General features: G+C 39.0%; 1 protein-coding gene across 5 annotated transcripts in view; it reads left to right on the top strand.

The window, feature by feature from the left end:
• The window catches only part of LOC6533045 (protein alan shepard), a 125,022-nt gene that overhangs the window by 26,658 nt on the left and 82,394 nt on the right, over positions 1–15,970 (top strand). Inside the window, exons 1-2 of one of the 5 annotated variants that reach the window (XM_039374994.2) lie at positions 3,154–3,323; positions 3,678–3,955. The exons of the other annotated variants lie outside the window; for them this stretch is intronic. The gene's annotated coding sequence lies outside the window, so the exon portion shown is untranslated. Of the gene's footprint in view, positions 1–3,153; positions 3,324–3,677; positions 3,956–15,970 lie in introns of those variants that run through there. 5 annotated transcript variants of the gene reach the window in all.

The raw sequence follows: 15,970 nt of genomic DNA, 5'->3' as shown, positions 1-15,970 counted from the left end.
TATTCCCCCTCTCATTCGCTCTTTTGGGAGCCTTTGGCTCCTTTACGGTACTTTTGTCAGTCGAACGGCCTTCGCTGGCATTTGGCTAAGAAGCGGCAGAGGCAACTGCAAAAGTTGCTTGCCTTTGGCCCCACTCCCACGCTTCCGTCTCTGTCTACTTCACATTGTCCCTCTCTTTCTAGGACTGCCGATGCGCCTGCTGTGACGTATTACTGCAAATTATTTTTTGCTAGTTTTTTACCCAGGCATTTTACCCTTTCGACTGGGCATGGCTTTATCTTTGGGTTCCATCTGGGAAACATATATTTTTAATTGCTCTAAAAATTGTTAAAAAAAAATTGTAATATATTATTAGCACAGTCTAATCATTAAGGAAAACTATTATTTTAGTCCCTGACAGTTTTTTATAATATACGTATATATTTTTTCTTAACATAGTATTATTACTTGGGTGCTTATAAGTTTGGGTAGTTCTTTTTTTTAATGGCATACCTTATAAAATAGCCAATGCCAACATTGTGTTTGGTCAGCTCAACTCCTAAAATGGCCATTAAATCTGTTTAATATTTTTCGCCACATTGCAAAATTTGACCACAAACCAATAACAAGTTTAGTTGGCCAATAAGTTAGTTTGATTGGAAAAAAAAACCAAAACAAACTGAAAAGACAGTATTTGCACAGCCAAATTAACACCGAACTGCGGACCGCAATATTAAATAGAAGACCAGAACATTTGCGATGAAGGAGAATTTAAGAGTCGGATACTTGAAAAGAATCAACATTTTCTTTCCCGATTTTGGTGATTTCGTTTTATTGTTCCTTTTGTTTTTGCTGCTGATTTCTTGTTTGTCTTTTTTATGTTGTATTTATTTTATCTACTCGTTAGCAACATTTTTGTTTGGTTTCAGTTTCGTTGGCGCTTTGTCCTTTGGCATTAGTTCTTTTGTTGAAACTTTTTCAGCTTTTCCTATAAGACCATTTCGCTCTTGTTTCTGTCTGCGTTTACACGCGCATTAATTTTTGCCATCTTTTTTATTTATTTATTTGTTCAAGCAAAGACTTTTGGAAAAGTTTGTGGCTTTAAGTTGAGAGTTCTCGTCTGCAGAGAAGAGATTTCCTTTTGCCGCCTGCTGCTGTTGACATGTGGAAATCTTTTTGGAGAAGGAGACAGCTAGAGTGGGCTTCCATTTGGTGTCATTTTCATGGTTAATTAATAATGCACCAAGCTTGCCACTCAAACAACTTGCAACTGCAACTGCCAACAGAATTTTCATCACCACTGCCTCCAAAAGTTTTCCCGGGCTGCAATTAAACCGCAACTCTTGAAATGCCGACAAATTCCCTTTTGAACCCAAAAGGGGGAACTCGAAACTTTTCCCGATATAAGTTGAAGTCATCCCCATCCATTTCTGTACAAGATTTTTATTACCCCAAAACAGAAATTTCTCGATTTCGTTTGCTCAGATTTTTTTTTTTTTTTGCCATTGTGGTTTTCTTAACAAGGGTGATTCTTGGCAAGTTGTTAATAATTGGCGATCTGACCAAAAAGTTTTTTGGCTTTTGCCTAGCATAAAATTGGTTTGTACCAGTTGTAAATGAAGTTTAGGTTTCTTGGGGATTAGCTTCATGTTCGCTGGGATTATATCATAAAGTTGACACCTTTAGAGGGAGGGGCATTCGCATAAATTAGGGAGTTATGTGGCAAAAGCTTTATTATTTTTATGCGAATTTTATGGAATTTTTTTTTATGGGCTTGGTCTGGTTTTTATTGCGCTCTTTAATGTCGTGTGAAATTGTGGGGAGCTTAAATTGATTAACATCTAAAAAATAATATTATATCCGAAGTTACTACATTACCATGTGGAGCATGTAATTTTACCACATGAAATTATACGAGTGTATTGAATAAATTAACAACAGGAAATCCATAATACCACATAATGCCTAAAATTGCTTTAGCATAAAACCAACATGATTAACTGAAATCTGGTTTATTTGCCTAGACCACAAAACCGGGTAGGCTTTTCGAGGAATCTTAAATTTTCTTGGATAAACTTTTCTAGTTCCAGGCACAACAACAACAATCAATTCGATAGAACAGAAAATGACTAACAGCAGTAGTTGCAATAATAAAAGCAAGCAACAACAAAAGCCACGCTCCACAGAATAACAGTCGCATTCTCAATTCTCAGTTGCAGTTGACGCTGGCGTCGACGTCGACGCCGACTGCAGCAGAGGCTGTGGCAGCGACTGAGGAGCGGCCGGCAAAATATTTGCAACGAACCGGCAATAGAAAGAGACCGAAGAAACAGACAGAAAGAGACAGACAGACAGAAGAGACAGACAAAACATAAGAGCGCAGTGCAACTTGCCCGGCAACTTTACACTAAGCGCAGAAATGGGAACTTTCAATTTAAGATTGAAGAAGAATTTTCTATTCTCAAGTATATAATTTCAATTGTATTATATAAAAGAAGTATCGATTTCTATTCTATTCAGATATTCAAACTTTAATCAAATGAAACTACTAGTAATTATTCGCTGTGCACAACATCTGCTTTTGTCTAGCCAAGGGAAACCTGCTGGTCTGCCTCCCGCTTTTTTGCCACTACTCCCCCCACCTTTGCACCTTTGGCTCCACTGGAGTTGCATGTGAGAGAGCGCCAAACGATAACAGTAAAAAAAACGCCGACAGACATGCTAACATTGCCAAATTACGACTGAAATATACCCGTTAACGAAAATAAATATTATATATGTACATTTCGTTCAAATAATTAACATCCAGAAAGTCTTTTTAAGGATTTGTTCGATTTGTTCAATTTTTTTGTAAGCAAACTTCAAACTAATAGTTGCTTTGCCTACTTATTTCACAAACTTATTCGTTCGTATATCTTAGCAAGAAAAGTAACTCCGATACCCCGTAACACGTAGAGTACTGGGTAATAAAAGCCAAAGTCTCGACTCACATGCAACGCAGCGCTGCCCAGAGAGCGACTGCAACGCCGGCAGAGGCTCGACTTCAGTTTCAGATTCAGAGTCTAGAGCACGTTCGGCAATTAGTTGAACTTCGTTGCTCGGGCCGACGAGACGAAAACGAATTGAAATTGGAGAAATTCCCCAAAAAAAAACACACACACAAGACCAGACACGGGAAGAGCAGCAAACAGTCAAAGTGAAGAGCCAACAAACAAACATACAACAACAAACTCCAACGGGCGCGCAAAAATTGCAAAAAAAAAAGAAAACTTTTGACAGTGCAGAAAAATCTAAATAATTTGTTAAAAGAAAATCATTTGCAAGCAAGCACGAATATAAAGAGGGTAAAAAGTGAATTGAACTTTGTGCAACTTTGAACTTTGATTCAAACGCAGCAGCAACAACGGCAGTAATAATGAATGGCAACCGGCAATGTCTGGCTGAAATCCCCAACCCCCCCTTCACCGCTATCCAATTGCACATCCCTTTTCGACCAAAACAACCCCGCCCCCTTTGACGACGCCCCTGCTGCTCTGCCAGCGACGACGTCGACGCCAGCGCCTCCGACAAATTTATCGATTTTTTCAGCCGCCACATTTGTTTGTACTTGCGTCGCGTGTTGTTGCTGTGTTTGCACTGGCATTTTCCCATTTTCCGGGTTTCCCATAATGCTTAAATAATAAATATTCGTTATTTAGTGTAATTACTGCCAAACAAATCGAAATTGTTGATTACAAAATAAGGAATTTAAGAAAGAAAGCTTCCTTTAACGTGCAAGTTTTAAGTTTGTGTTTGTGTGATTCTGTGTGTGTGCATGTCTGCGCTTGTCTGCCAGGATTGCCACCTTTTCCGAAAATAAAAGAGGAGCGAAGCAAGCTAAATACACGCCAACAGGAAGCAGAACACTTTTTTGGTGGCCACTCCCCAACAAGTTGAGTCAACGCTTAGCGACTGAAAAAAGTAAAAGTTCAAAAAGGTAAATATTTTGGGAAAGGGAATGTTCATTTTGTAAGCCGAAAGTAAAAGTTATTAGGCGATAAGTGATACTGGTGTTTCGCACAGGCGATTAGAGAATAACTACAAACTGCATAGCTGAATTGAATAAGTAACAGAGTCTATTTTGCTATTATTCACGCGCTATTAATAAACTTTTTATGACTAATTGAGGTACACTAAAAAAGTAATGTCTAACAAGTTTGAAATCAAGTATTATATTTAAAAATAAATAAAAATATTTCACAAAATGAATTCTTAAGTTTTTAAACAATTAAGGATTATTTGAAATAAAAGCTTAATGCGTGAAAATTATTTATGTGAATAAAATATTCCTTTCTGTATTGGGCAAATGTTTTATTTTCAGTGTAGTACACTATCACAATGCCGCGATAAAGCTTTTCCCATTTCGCGACTGCAGAATCACTGCAACAGTTTGAGGACGTGCCAACACCAACGCGACACCACCCCCAACGTCCCCCCAAACCCCTCCCCCTGCCATTCTATTGCCGCCACCCGTCCCATTTCCCATCATCATTATCGCCGCTGTCAGCGTCATCGCCATTCGCCTACTCGCCGCGTTGCCTTTGCATTTGAGCGTATTTTTGGCGGGGGCGTCGTGGGCGTGGCCTGTGGAGGGGAGGGATGAGGAGGGCACTCTTTTTGGGGCTTGCCAGGAAGTTGCGCTAATTTTGAGCGGAAGTTTATTGCCAGCTTCATAATTTGTCTGTCGCTGCCGCTGTTGATTCTGCCGCTTTTCCTCCGCCTCCCCTTTACTTTATCACTTTTCCAGCTGCTGCTGCTGCGGCTCCTGCGGGTGCTTCTATTTTGATGGCAATTACTGTACGCTGTGACTTAAATTAAATTCTGCCTGCCTAATCCCATTAAATATCTCGTGAATTGCGCTAATCAAGTTGTTAATTTAATGTTTGCTAAATTTTTAATTGAATTATGAATAAATGAAATTTCATTTCCAACTCTTCTTAATGACTCTATCTCCCTCCAACTTCATCTTCGCTGTTTGTCTTTGTCAAGTTGGTTAATTAAAATAAATTACATGTTGAATATTGTACAAAAGCCTCTTCTGTGTAACCAAATTGCCGCAGTATTGAAACGGGTAAATGGCGGGAAGGGAAAATTGTTAACTAGCCGAAGTTGGGAAAATTTTTGACTAACGAATGCTGGAAGTTAGTTGGTCGCAGGGAAATGCAAAAGACTGATGCTGATGAGTTGAGTTGACAAAGGCAACGACCGCAAAAATAATTTTGAAAATTTTTCATGCGCAAACGAATATGTATGCATATGTATCTTTAAAATGTAAAATTGAGTGCTTTAATCTCTTTAGGGTGACAATTTAGTTTGATTACTTATTGATTCCTACCATTTTTCAAGCGAATTCCTTTTACTAATATGGACCAACTGTCCTTATTAAATGGTATATGTATATATTGTCCAAGTTCCTGTCTATTGTATTGTTATCCTTTCTGGTTCCTTCTGTATCGAAAATGCTCCAACATATCGGTCCCAAATGCAACCACTATCTACTTTCCTACTAATAAGCACACTCATACGCCCCGTTGTGCGACGACAACGCTGAACATCAGACGTCTGCAATTTCGATGACTACGGCAGCAAGTTTTTGTCGCCTATTCGCTTGGATGGACTGACTGTCTATCGGAATACAGCAACAAGCAGAGAAATAGCAACAAAGTTGCTGCTGATGGTACAACTGCAACAGTCTGCAGATTGCTAATGGCCATTGTTAGGGGAATCGTGTTTTGAGGCGGGCATAGTTGCCAGAGACCAAAGAGAACATGCTCAAGCAAAAGTGTGGAAACAGAGTGACAAAGAAAGATAGATGGATAGAAGCTATAGAGGCGCATTCCTATACCTATATATATATCTTTGTTCGAGACCCGACTTCAATGTTGTTGAACCGTTAGAAACGTCTTTGCCTCGCGTCATTGGAAGATGTTCTGCCCCTCGCGATTTTCTTCCCCCCATACGCAACCAGTTCTCTACGTTTTCCCCCCCTCTGTGAATTTTCACTTTTCTGCAAAGCTTTTTTCCTGTTTTTTTTCCAGCATTTTTGCTTTTTTTCTCTTTTTTCCTTTGGCGTTGTTCCGCTTGCCGTTGTCCAACATCCAACACAGTCTAATGCATCCGCTTAGCCTCGCCTCGTTCTCTGAATGGAATGGCTAAGCCAGCAGCGCCAAAGCCAAAGCCAGTTAACGCCGAGCTGAGTTGGCCCAAAGGGGTTTTCCACGGCAGATGCGGAGAGGGGGGAGGGGATGAAATGCGTTTAGAGCTTGACAGTCAATGCACCTGCTCACGGACTTTTCTTTGTCCGCATCCGCAGTTGCCTCTTTTCCTCTCTGGAGATTGTCATTGTCTGGTTTTTTTTTATCGCTGCTCTCTCAATCTATCTATCTATACGTAGATATCTCTCCCTCTGACCAACTCCTACTTTTTTTCTATTTTTTTTTGCAGCTGATTTCCATTTAATTGATTTCACATTCCATACGCGTGATTCATTTGGATCCATTTCCACAAAGTTTGCCATTTGTCTGAATGGCATAGATGTGAAGTTGAAATTGAGCAAGTGTTTTACGAAATTCTGGTTAAACTATTTGGTGATTAAAGCATATACAATTTATCCTGGTAAAGGCATTTTAAAAAAATGTGCTTAAAACTTCAAAACTAGTAGCGCTTGAACGATAATTGGTATTTTTACTAGAGTGTAAAAAATGTGGTAAATGTTTAACAACTTCAACAAAAATTTCGACAGCGTTTTACAAACTTATCACGACATGCACAATTCATATGCTAATTGTTGTTAGCTACACCTTTAAATTTGTATATATTTATTAAAAAATCATTACAATGAATGTTCGATGTTTCTTTAAATTATGTGGAATGTAAGTTAAATCAACTATCGATGCTATTACAAACCATCCAGAGATCTCTCGCCGAATTTTCACTTTAGTCCCGCGTAATTATGACCATAATAACCGCCATCAATTTCCGTTATAATCGACGGGCAGCCAACCGAACATCGAGGGCCACTTATTCCATTGTCACCTTATCCCACATGGTAAATGTTCATTATGCCATTTTATTTTTCGTCTTTTGTGGGCGGCCCGTGCCTGCGACAGGGTGAAAGTTAACGAACCATAAATCACGGGCACGATCAATGTCCGTATCTATATATCCATATGCCATGTCTTCGATGCATTCCATGCAATGATACAATGACATCAATTACATGCCATAACATTTTGCATGTGCAATTTTGCCTAGTGTTTGCCTCCCTTTCACTCCGCCAGCACGAGGGGGGGTAAAATAGTTGATATATATGGGGGAGGGGAGGTTGGAGATATAGGGAGCCTCCCTCCACTTAGCGCCAAACGACCGAAAATGGCCAAGGGAACGGAACTGAACAGAACGGAAAATACAGTTATTTAAGGCCTAAAACAATTGCATGCCTCGCTGGCTTTTCGGTCGATTCTGGTTTTGGGCCCAGGCTATCCATCTATTACGGCCATATCTCCATCTCCCTCCCCTCTTGAACACAAACCCCCTTTGCCAGCACGTTTTTGGCCCACCCACCACTTGCAGACTGTTTAAATAGACAACCGTCTGGGTCTGGGGCCTGAGTTTTCAGTCTGGCCGTGCTTTAATGCGTCGCTTTCCCCACTTTATACCTCACCCCTCTGATTTTTTACCCACCTCCCCCCAGGCCCCCCTGAAATGCACTTGAAATGCTTTTTCCAAGCGCATTTTCATTTATTTTATTGCAGGTTGTTTTTGTTGCTCTTGTTGTCTCTGTTACTGAGAGGTTCCTCTGCAGCGATATGCAATTTGTTTTATACGCTCATTGCCTGCACCGTCTTTCCTCGCCCTGCTTGCCCCCTTTAAAGACCACAGTAGGAAAAAAAAAAACCCCAGAAACCCCCTGAAAACCTGCACCCATGCCTGGCCGCTGTCTCTTTCTATCTGTCTGGTTGCCTATCGAGCGCCGTCTATCTGTGTTTCTTTCCTTTGTATGCCTCGCACGAGGCAATGGATCACGGGGGCATATTAGTTTGGAAATGTGTTGTAAAAATATTTAATATATTATAATAAAATAATATATAAATATATTGTATAATAGTATATTAACAAAACCGTTGCAATGTGTTAGCTCTGACTGTTTGGATTTTTCCTTTAAATCACAGGGCACTAACCATTCGACCCATTTCTCGTATTTTCTCCGGCTGCGTGCCACTTGCGCCTTTGCGGCCGCATTCAGCGCTCAGCGTTCTAAATTAAAGCCTGAAGAGGAGGCAACTGCAACTCGAACGTCAGTCGCCGCTATTCACTCCGCTCCACTCCATGCGACTGGAGTCGACTAGCCAAAGCAAAACTCGTCTGCGGAATGAGACTTAACAAGTGGAAAAGTCTAAAACCGCAATCAAGTGGCAAACAGACCAGGCCCAATACACACAAGAAATACTTTTTGTATTATACAGAATTTTTGTTTTATTTTTAGAAATTGCCAATCAAACACATAAACCAATCAAACAGAGTGGGAGGGGAGATGGATGGATGGATCGATGGATGGTGTGGTGTGGTGTGGTTGTTACCTTGATGGATTCGAACTGACTGCAGGTTGTTACAGACGATTTGGCCCCGCCCACTGGGCCGAAGCGCCCATCCAAGTTGGTCAAGTTTTTGGCCAACTTGTCCGCTTGTGCCGGTTGACTTGAGTCGAGTGGAATTGGCCTGACTTGTTGGCCCATTTGGCATTGTTTTGGCTTCAGCACACACGAGTCTAGCATTGACATTCTTCAAATGCCAGCCACGCCCATTTATTTTGCCATTTGCATGCAAGTGGGAATTTCACACTTTTACCCCACCATTTGAATTAATTAAAAACGTTGCACTTTGTGTTCATTTTGTTTAAAGCCCAAAAATGGTTAGCAATCATAATTATTTGTAAATATTTTATCCATAAGCAAAGAATCCTCTGTTTTGTCTATAAAATATTTACAATATTTTCAACATCACGGAATTTCATTTATTTTTTCCCTTATTTTTTTGGTGGCTTTTTAAGTGCCCCATACATTAAATATTTCAGCGAACATCATTAAAATTTGTGCAGAATTTTTTATGCATATACATTTATGCACATAAATTGCCATTTGCCATTTTGCGGTGAAACAAACACAAAAACGAATTTTTCGTGAGTCCTATCTACCTTTTTATGGTTGCTTTCAAAAATTTGCATATTTCTCATTTGTTTTCGGTTTTTTTTCCTTCGTGTAATTGCCCGCCAGGAAATGGGCATAAAGGAATTATATTTAATTTTTTATGCAAGCATAAATCATATGCGGAAAAGATGTGACATTGATATGAATGCGGATGATATTACAACAGTTTGAAATTCAATTTCATAGTTCCGTTCTGGATTAGAGGTTCATTTTGATGTATGGCCATGATAAAAGACAAAATATAAAGTGAAACGGAGGTTCATTCATGCAAAAGGCAAACATTTATTCTTTTTATAAATGCCAGCCATTAAATATTATTGCTAATATGATTGAAGCTTAAAAACTATATTAAGTGAGAGACTAAGGGAAATCAGTAGCCAAATTTAAGATGACTAGCCATATTTGTAAATATTATGTATACGCCTCGTTGTAGGCTTTCAAATTTAAAATGGTGGGTACTAATCTAAGGTAATTACTCAAATTTTCGGTTTCATTACATCATATTGCGTAGCGAAGTAATTAATTAAGTTTAGTGGCAATGGTAAGCATTTGCAACTTTTGGACATTACTCATGCGCCACGTAGTACGTACTTTGAGTGAATGGGAACAAGACAAATGCAAATGAAAGCCGAGAGAAAATGTTAATTAACTGTTCTCATCGTGTGCTTTTTATTAAATAATCTTAAATAGAATTACGTGACTTTGCTGCGCTTTGCCAGACACTTAATTATATGTTGGAAAACCCACACAGACACTCTCATTAAGGTGCTCATATACGCACACCACACACCGCACACATACATAGATAAACACACACCTTCAGTTCGTTTTCATGTCCAAGTGGTTTCCGAGGTTGGTCTTTGAGGTTTTTGGACTGCTGGCGGGGAAAGGAAAAGCGCTTAGCTGTTAGCTGTTTTCCTTTTATTATTTGCTTACATTTTCCTTTATTTCATTTGGCTTTACTTTGCTGTTTTCATACATATTCACACACATACACACACCCCTAATCTCACTTCTGTTGATTTTTATTTCGTGTGTAGCCTTTCTTTTGCTGGAGGTTAAGTATCTGTTTACATTTCTCTCTACACCTTATTCATTAAGTGCGTTTTGCCCCCCCAAACGTGTGCGTGTGTATCTGTGAGCGAAGTTGTTTATTTTTGTGGCCTGCAGTACATTTTCTATTTGAGTGTCTTGGTAAGGAGCCAGCTGGCATTCACCAATCAAATTTTGGCGTATGCTAGTTTTATACTCAATGAGAATTAAACTTACTATGTTGCTGATGCGAACTAGCTCTCATCATCATTTGCTTAAAGTCGCTCGTCCTTGAAATCACAGAACAGAATACTTCATTCATAAATGTACTTCTATGTTTATCTTTCAGTTTTGGCATCTATCTTTCCCTCAGAAAAATAAGTGTACTTACTCATTTTTTTGGCCACCAATAATTTGCGCCATTGTTTTCGTTTTCTTTGACTTTTATTATGCGCTTGCAACCATTTGGTTTAATAGAAATTTTTGCTTTATGTGGAGTATTTCGTTGGAATTGAATTCGATTCAGCTCATTTCGGCATTTTGCCGCCCACCGCTGAGCCAGCAGCATTAAATTGGTGTGGCCAAGAAAATTGTTCAGCAGGGATAAGCTTTCAGCTGTTGGCTTCTGCCACACTGCTATGTTTTTCGCTTGGCCTCATAAAAAGTTCATTCGGCAAAATGGCCAAATGTTTACTGTGCTTCAATCTAGCTCCTGGCCAGCCCCTGCTGCCACGCCCACATTTGATTCGCATGTGAAATGTTTGTGTTGTTCTGCTATTGCGGTTGCCTCTAGCCAATTGTTGTTTATATTTTTGGCTTATTTTTATTGGCCGTTTTTGCTGGCATTGTTTCGCTGGTTGGTCTCTCCTTTTGCTGGCGAGTTGATTGCCTTGCTGGCTCCTTGCCGGGAAATTGATTTGCATTTGTTTGTGGGGTGGCAGGGAAATTGCACAGATCTCTCGATAATTGAAAATTGTATTTCGCACGATTGAGGGTCAAAGGTCAGGGGGAAAAACTTCATTGGCAATGAGCTACCATTCAATTTGAGATAGGAATCTGGAAAAGAGTTACGTATATACTATATTAGAGATGACGAGCAGTAATCAGCAATCAGTTACTTTACTATTCACTGGCAATAGAATATTGTGTTCCAGTTCCCCAAAATAAAAATTTCGTCGCCATAATATTTTCAGACAAGAAATATATTCAATTACCCAAAATGACTGCTTTTACATTTTTATGACATTTTTCTGCCCAATTGTTCTAACCGAACATTTTTATTGCGATTCCCACATTTGTATTCTTCACGTCCAGTTTCGATAACCATTCTTGCTCATTTGCGGCCATTACAAACTAAATGGCAGAACTTCTGGCCAACATGAAGCGGTCACCTTCTGATCCAAAAAAAAGTTGAAAACACAGGGGAAAAACTCGTGCAGTGCCACCACCAAACTATACTTCACTTTTTATTCAGTTCTGGGCAAATAGGAGAAAGCAGCTCCAGTTAGCAGTTGCCGAGTGGAAAATTTAATTACATGCAAATACCGTTGACTGTGCAGGGACAGTGGATTGTGGGACTGCTTTTTTGCGGCCAGGATTCTATGGCCAACATGCCAAAGGACTCGAAAAGATGATGATGCCATGGCCAAAGAACAGTCGTCTGACGGTTTCCTTGTTATTGTTGCAACTGAAGTGGTGGCGTAAAAAAAAAAATAAAGAAAAACAGGAAACAGAGTTTTCTTTTAGCTGCAATTGCAGTTGTTGTGGGAGCTATATCCTTCCACATGCAAACACCAAACACACACATGCATACATACATGTATGTAAATCCTTCCCATAAAACTCGTTATTATTCCTGCTTTGTTTTCCACTCTTTTTTTGTATGCTTCTATGTTTTGTTGTATCTATGAAACTCTTTGGGATATTTGTTTTATGCTCGCCTGCAGGTTAAAGCAAACATTTGCATATTAGCTGGATTTTCTAAATTTTTTCCCTCCAGAGAGTTGAAACGTTTAATAACAACGATTTGATTCGACTTTAATTTCAACCAAACTAGAATTTATTGCATAAAAATGCAATATATTTAAAATGCATTTCTGCCCCAGGCAACATTGCTGCCTAATGGAGCGTGAGGATATGGTTTTCACTTGTACAAATCGATATATTTAATTGTGTTTAATGGTTTTTATTTTGATTACTTTAATGCACTTAGAGATACTGTTTTTAACATTACCATATTTATTATATTATTATAATAGCCGTGGAACTGCTTAACGTATTTCAACTTAAATTTCTATAATTTATTTAATTGTTAAATTTCCTAAATCCAAACTTTATTTTCGAATGCCCTTGGGTTAGGGTAAAAGGGTTTTCAAGTTTTTGGCCTAAAACTTTTGCCGTTGCACATTGATTCGGTTGCAAAATCGCAAAGTTTGTGGTTCTGTTGCTGTTGGTTGCTGTCAAAGTTGTTGCATTTGCAGTGGGAATTATTTGCATGTATCCATGGTTTACACATAGTAACTGTCGTTGTCAGTTAATGTAAATTTGTTTTATACAGTATTTGTGGTCCTGGTTTTTGTTTTGAACTTAAAATGTACAAATTTTCCTTTTGTTTTTAAAGCGGCATACCAAAATGTAACGAATAATAAACTACATAATATTGATTTGGGGACTACATAGTTAAATAATTCTTGTAACTTCATGTAACTTATTGAAGTTTAAATTTTTTTAATAAATTATACATTAAATTGTGAAATTGAAAGTAAGCTCCTAATTATCTCAATTTCTAACACATTGTTACGGCAACATTGCGTATACGTTATATTTTCTTTTCGTCTGCCTACAAGTGCTGTTTATCTCTCAGAATCGACTTCAAAACTGTTCTGAGTCCCTATCGAGGCACAAAAGTTGTCCAATCAATTAATCAGAAGTTCTCAAATGTGTGCCTTAATGACGTGTGCTTTGACTTTGTGGCAGCCAAAAGTGGGAAGTCCAAAGTGTTGGGGGGGGTATCACTTAACATGTCGAGGTGGGGTGTTAGAACCGAGGTTTATTTACATGGCCAGGTTTCTTGGGACCTGGCACGTCAAAAATTGCACCAATTACCTGTGATGGTTCGATGGATATATGTGCCTGCTCTAGTTATCCAACGCCCTGATTTCCCCACCCACAGCTGGGCACAGTCTGACAATTAATCACTTTGTCATAGGTGTCGGTCTACCTTCGATTTGCTAGCAAACACACATGGGCCTTCAATCATTAATTTATCATGTGCACTTAGCAGGAAAATTGCGACACTCCCCCACACAATTTTCCCACAACTGTCCTGTGTGTGTCCAGTGCCATGCATTGTTTTTATTTTTCCGGCTTTTCTTTCGAGGCTTCTGGTTTTTGTTTTGCATAGCTTGTCGTTCGGCTGTCGCTAACATATGACGCCATGTGGGCGGCGGGGGCGTGGCAGTCGCAGTCGCAGTAGTTTAATTACCACAGTTGAGCAGGGGGCGTGGCACAAGTGCAACTACAAATTAATTGCACAAACAATTTCCCAGCAGTGCACTATGGGGAATTCGACCTGTTTTTTTGGCATAAATTAATATATCGTAAAATATTTAAGATACGATGATAATTTTTTTGTCTATTCTTATACACACCTTTACAATCAATTTGGCAAAGTGGGCGTATCGCCGCCTTCGAACAACCGCCCACATCAGCCCCCCGCCCCCCTATCTTTACGATTTTTTTTTTCTACCCAATATATTCTTCAGTATCTATTTTAACGTTGAAAAATAAGAAAATTTTATTTTTTATTTTTGTTCGTCATAAGGCCAGAGCCGTTTCAGTAGTAGTTTTCATATGATGTTCAACGGTCCTTGCCTTCCGTCCAGGCCGGGTATTATAAAGCTTTTTATTTCATTTATTTTTATTTTTCATTTATGCAAAAATGTGTTATGAAACATGCCATAAGTTACCTTGATTAATTTCAAGAAGACTGTCGTCGATATGCCCAACAATGCGTGCGCCACGCTACTAGGAGGGCCGCATTGAAAATTGAGAGGTTGCTACCTAATAATTTAATTTTCGCGAAAAGTCGCAAAAATTCGCAAATGAAACCTATGTGTTCTAAATAGGGAATTAATCACTCTACAGCATGGACTAACACACTTACTAAACAAATTTGAACAATTTTTTAAAACTCTATTCAAAGTTGAAATTTTATTTTGAAAGTTGGACGAGAACATCACTTGATAAATATACAAATTGTTAAGTTTACGCGCACGAACTAAGCAACATATTAGTAGAAACACATAGTACACACCTCAAGAATGAGTATACATTTCAAATTTGACGGGTTTAGGCCTTGTGGTTCAAGAAATATTAATTTTAGTAAGCACTAAAAAAAGAAGCTCTCCGATGGCATGTGCTTTGTGTTTGCAACAGCTGACTTTACAGCTGTTAATTTTAACAGTGGACTGTTAATTTAACATTTGCGTTACAGATTATAAATCTTTGATCAATTCTTAATATGTTAAAAAAAAAAATTTCAAAATTTGAAACACTTTAAAAAATACATTTATGCCAAAAAAACAGGTCAAATTCCCCATAGTGCAGTGGAACGATATTTACACGCAAAATTAAAAATTAATGCAATCAGCAAACAGCGAAAAAATTCAAACAACCCATAAAGGATGTGCCACAACACAAAAAAAAAGTGGTTTTGCACTTTAATTGTTCAGTTGATGAAATTTTAATTGTATTTGAGTGAATGCGATTTATTATAATAAATATATGAAATGTGCATAATAATACCAAAGCTAACTATAATTTCTCTTCTCGTTTTTTGTCGTTGCAGGTAAGCCGAATACTTAATTAAATAATTATGAAATGGTTGAAGGTAAAAGCAGCAGTTAAAGCCAGCTGAAAGGTAGAAATGGTCAACTTGAAAACGATTTTACTCAGCACATCGTCTCTATTATCTCTCAGCGACAGGCGAGACCGCAATGTCAGTTCCGTATCCTTTTCTCCTTCGTCCTGCCGCCGGATGTCGAAAAATGCAATTTTTAAATTTCCATTAATTTCGCGCTGTCGACTTTTGTGAAATGTTGTCGTAGCGTAGCTGGGTAGAAGCGAGAATCCAGCTCTCGAATGCAAAATAAAGACAGAAATGTCTACGGGTGCAACAACAATGTAGCTGTTGTCAGCCATGCAAATAAGCACAGGTGAGATGGGAAGACGCAGAAGAAGAAGAAGCGAACTGGTGGCACAGGTAACCTGCTGTCAAAGTGACTGATGCCCCAGAGTGTGTTCTGTTCTCCGTTCTGTTTTCCAACCCGGAGTAACCATCCTCGGGTAAATGGGAAAATGGTTAGGCTGCTCAGCAGGCCGCTGGCAACACACACATTTTTTTTCTTGCCACCACTTTACCTGCTCTGCTTTTAATGACACACACGGACCACGCCCACTCTTGCCGCCCATCGCTTGTCGAGTGGTGGCAATAACATAGAGATGCCAAACGCTTCAAGGAGCCACGCGTCCTGTGCCTATTTTAGCCAGATATCCTGCTGTTGTCATTGTGTCGCTGAACAAGCGACTTTACACCGACAACGTGACATTTAATTCAAAATGTTTTACGCGCGCCCTCGCAAGATCTCGTTTTTCTGCTATTCTCAAACACATTGTCCTCGTGTCGAGCTTGTTAAAAATGGTGGTAGAAAAGT

The sequence above is a fragment of the Drosophila yakuba genome, chromosome 3L, assembly GCF_016746365.2.
Source record: "Drosophila yakuba strain Tai18E2 chromosome 3L, Prin_Dyak_Tai18E2_2.1, whole genome shotgun sequence".
Taxonomy (NCBI): domain Eukaryota; kingdom Metazoa; phylum Arthropoda; class Insecta; order Diptera; family Drosophilidae; genus Drosophila; species Drosophila yakuba.
This window is presented reverse-complemented; position numbering and strand designations above follow the sequence as displayed.